Below are 5,152 nucleotides of genomic sequence, written 5' to 3'. Positions count from 1 at the left end.
AGTGTGCATTCAGTGTTCCCGTAGGAAAGTTATTAGGATTCATCGTCAGTCATCGAGGGATCGAACTAGATCCGACTAAAGTAAAAGCTATTCAAGAGTTACCACCACCTAAGAGCAAAAAGGATATAATGAGCTTCCTAGGACGTTTCTACTATATCAGTCGATTCATAGTATAGCCCACAGTCATATGTGAACCCATCTTCAAAATGCTAAGAAAGGATGTCGAGACAAGCTGGACCGAGGAGTGTCAGAAAGCTTTTGACAAGATCATGGAGTACTTGTCCACACCACCAGTTCTAGTCCCGCCAGAACCTGGGAGACCTTTGCTACTCTATTTATCCATATTAGATGGAGCTTTCGAATTTATTTTGGGACAACATGACAAGACATGAAGAAAGGAGCATGCCATATACTACTTGAGTAAGAAGTTCACACCTTACGAAGCACGATACTCTATGTTGGAACGCACTTGCTGTGCTTTGACCTGGATGGCCCAGAAGTTGAGGCATTACTTCTGTGCCTACAATACATACCTCATATCTAGGATGGATCCTTTAAAGTACATAATTTAGAAACCCATGCCGACTGGAAAATTGGCCAAATGGAAGATACTGCTAAGCGATATCGTCTATGTAACTCAGAAGGCGGTCAAGGGACAAACATTGGCAGATCACCTTGCTGAAAATCTGGTGGGAGGAGAATACGAACCCTTTAAAGCATATTTTCCTGATGAAGAAGTATCATTTGTAGGAGAAGACATTACCGAAGCATATGATGGTTGGTGGATGTTCTTTGACGGAGTCGCAAATTTCAAAGGAGTGGGCATTGGAGCTGTTTTGGTATCAGAAATGGGTCAGCATTATCCGGTATCTCCTAAACTTAGATTTCCCTGCACCAACAACATGGTAGAGTATGAAGCCTGCATATTAGGACTCAATATGGCAGTTGACATGAACGTTTAGGAATTGTTGGTGATTGGTGATTCGGATTTGCTTGTGCACCAGGTACAAGAAGAGTGGGCTCCCAAGAATTCTAAGATATTGCCATATCTACTCCACGTGCAGGAATTGAGAAAGAGGTTTACAAAGATAGAATTCTGACATGTGCCAAGAAGTCAGAATGAGTTTGCTGACGCAATGGCCACTTTGTCATCCATGATACAACATCCAGATATGAACTACATTGATCCCATTCCGGTGAGGATCCATAATTAGTCGGCTTACTGTGCTAATGTTGTAGAAGAAGCGGATGGAAAACCTTGGTTCCATGACATCAAAGAATACTTATCAAAAGGAGAATACCTGGAGCATGCAAATCACTCTAAAAAACGCACGCTTCAAAGATTGTCAAATCACTTCTTCCACGGTGGAGGGAACTTGTACAGAAGAACTCCTGATTTAGGTTTACTAAGATGTGTCGACGCAAAAGAGGCTTCTAAGTTACTCGAAGAGATACATGTTGGGACCTGCGGCCCACATATGAATGGTTTCATCTTAGCTAAGAAGATACTCAGGGCAGGCTACTTTTGGATGACCATGGAGATGGATTGCGTTCAGTATATCCATAAATTCTTTCAATGCCATATGCATGCCGACATGATAAAAGTGCCGCCAAATGAGCTCAATGCAACAAGCTCACCTTGGCCATTCGTCTCCTGGGGAATGGATGTTATTGGTCCGATTGAGACCGCTACTTCAAACGGACACATGTTTATTCTAGTAGCCATTGATTACTTCACAAAATGGGTAGAAGTTGCATCTTATAAAGCTGTAACCAAGAAAGTCGTTGCAGATTTTGTCAAGGATCGTATTGTCTGTCGATTCGGAGTTACCGAGTCTATTATTACTGAAAATGCCGCCAACCTCAACAATTTTGATGAAATCTATGTGTGAAACTTTCAAAATCAAGCACAAGAATTCCACAGCTTACAAACCTTAGATGAATGGATCCGTAGAAGCTGCCAACAAAAACATTAAAAAGATACTAAGGAAAATGGTAGAGAACCACAAACAGTAGCATGAGAAGTTACCCTTTGCTCTGTTGGGGTACCGCATCACGGTTCGCACATCGACCAGGGCAACTCCCTACATGTTGGTTTATGGTACCGAGGCTGTCATCCCGGCCAAAGAGGATATTCCTTCTTTAAGAATCATACAGGAAGCTGAACTTAGTGACGCAGAGTGGATAAGGGGCCGCTATGAACAATTGGCCCTTATTGATGGAAAGAAGATGAGCGCGGTGTGTCACGGCCAACTTTATCAGAACAGAATGTCCAGAGATTTCAACAAAAGAGTCAAACAAAGACAGTTCGCACCAGGGCAGCTGGTATTGAAGAAAATCTTCCCACATCAAGATGAGGCCAAAGGGAAATTCTCTCGCAACTGGCAAGGTCCGTACATGGTTCACAAAGTACTTACAGGAGGAGCACTCATACCTGCAGAAATGGACAGAGAAGTCTGTCCAAAATCGATCAATTCAGACGTAGTCAAGAGATACTATGCCTAGATATTTTACATTTCCTCATTTGATGTAATTGAACTATGCTTGACTTGATTCCCATTTAAGAGGGGATACGTAGGCAGCCTTATGGGTTCGGTCATATCCTAATAAAATTTTCATTTCCCCTGAGATCAGAGACTGGGGCAGAATTTTGAGGGGGGTCCTCAAAATTCCGAAGCAAGTCCGGCCAACGCCATCGCATGCCAGAAATTCAGTAATAGGACTGGGGCAGAATTTTGAGAAGGATTCTCAAAATTCCGTAGAGGGTTCAGCAGGTTCTGTCATACGTAAACAGTTTAAGATCATCTACCAAACTGGGGCAATTTTGAAGAGGACCCTCAAAATTCCAATATGAGATAGCTACAATGCCTTTGAGACGTGTTACAGTCACTAGTTCATCAAAATTACTTGCTATATCAATAAGTTTCCAAAACAACTCTATTTTTATCAATAATTGCATATTTTTCGAAATTTCTACTTCCATAACAAGTCAGGTGTCACCTAGGGGAACTCGAAAGGCTTTCAAGACGGAGCATAGCAAAGCCAGCCGACAGAAGCACGAACCAACCTCCCCTCATAGAATTTACAATTTTTCTTTGAACACAGGCACGTCTGACGTAATGATAACATCCGCAGATATATGTACGCAGCACGATTACTATCAATCAAGCCATCAAACACCGAATATACATCTTCAGCTAAGACACATGCTACTCTTACTTACTGCTTGCTCACTACATGAGACTAATCCTTGCCTCCATATTTGCATGAGTTTAATCCTTGACTCCATACCTGCATGAGGCTAATCCCTGCCTCCCTACTTGCATGAGGCTAATCCTTGCCTCTATACCTGGGTGAGGCTAATCCTTACCTCCATATCCGCATGGGTCTAAGCACTGTCCTTTTGCACAAATATTGCTCTATTTTACTATCTATTTGCTTTCTATACCTGCATGAGGCTAATCCCTGCCTCCCTACTTGCATGAGGCTAATCCTTGCCTCCATATTTGCATGAGGCTAATCCTTGCCTCCATATTTGCATGAGTCTAATCCTTGACTCCATGAGGCTAATCCTCGCCTCCACAATGCATGAGGCTAATCCCTACCTCCCTATTTGCATAAGTCTAATCCCTGACTCCACACGTGCATGAGGCTAATCCTTGCCTCCCTACTTAGTTGAGTCTAATCCTTGACTTCGTGAGGCTAACCCTTGACTCCCTATCTGCATGGGTCTAATCCTTGACTCCCCATCTGCATGAGGCTAATCCTTGCCTCCATACTTGCATGAGGCTAATCCCTGCCTCCCCTATTTGCATGAGTCTAATCCTTGACTCCATAAAGCTAATCCTTGCCTCCATATTTGCATGAGTCTAATCCCTGACTCCCTACTTGCATGAGGCTAATCCTTGCCTCCCTACTTGCATGAGTCTAATCCCTGACTCCACATTGCATGAGGCTAATCCCTACGTCCCTATTTACATGAGTCTAATCCTTGACTCCACACCTGCATGAGTCTAATCCTTGACTCCACACCTGCATGAGTCTAATCCTTCACTCCCCACCTATATAAGGCTAATCTTTGCCTTTATACCTGCATGAGGCTAATCCTTGCTTCCATATTTGCATGGGACTAAGCGCTGTCCGTTTTGCACAAGATATTGCTCTATTTTACTATCTATTTGCTTTCCAATAGGGCTAAGCTCTACCCTCTATTTCACAAGACTAAGCATTGTCTTGATAACATCATACTATTGCACATCATGGGATGAAATATCGCCAATCTATCCAAAGGCGTCATAGTCTAAAGGCATCATCCTCATAGCCGGAAGACACCATGCCATGGCCTGAGGATCTCTCGAACTTGCATATCATTATTCAAAGGCGTCATGGTTTGGAGGCACCATTTTCATGGACCGATAACACCATTTCATGGCCTGCAAATCCCACACAAAACAATTCATGGCCCAGGACGTCATGGTCCAAGGACGTCATCTTTAAGTGTCCAAAGACAGCCTTCATGGTCCAAAGGGAATCTGCATCATATTCAAATTTTCGCAAATATGTTTATAGCATATTTTATCTGCAGGTAACCAGTAAGAAATCGCTATCCTAGAAGAAGCAATCCCGCTTCAATTCCGTCCAACCGTCCCGAGCCATGACCGCTCACCATAGCCGCTTCTGCATCTCGTGTCAGGTTTTGCAATAATTTCATCGGCATACTCCGCGGATGAATCCAGAACTACACATGGCTTGATTCCTGTAAAACCAGGGATATATAGGCAACTTGAAAATCGGGAGTCCAGGTTCTGTCTTTCAAAACATCCCATCCGGTCAAAATTGGCCATCATTTCTTTACCCAAAAACTCTTTCATCCTTCCAGGGTAAAGAGGGGCAGCTGTTGATACCCAATTTTTTCTTATATATTTAAAATATGCATAGATACCTTCAAAATAACATATACATAAATATATAAGCATGCACAAGTTTTTATAATTTTTTCATAATTTTAAGGATTTAAATTGATTTATTTCCTTCCCTTTTATTCATAAAATCCCCAATAATTATTCCCCAAATTATTGTTATGGTGATTTAGTCATTTAATTTCTATATTTATGCCATGATATGGCTAATATATTTTTTATGCATTTTTATA

Source organism: Nicotiana tabacum, chromosome 8, assembly GCF_000715075.1.
Source record: "Nicotiana tabacum cultivar K326 chromosome 8, ASM71507v2, whole genome shotgun sequence".
NCBI classification, from domain to species: domain Eukaryota; kingdom Viridiplantae; phylum Streptophyta; class Magnoliopsida; order Solanales; family Solanaceae; genus Nicotiana; species Nicotiana tabacum.
This window is presented reverse-complemented; position numbering follows the sequence as displayed.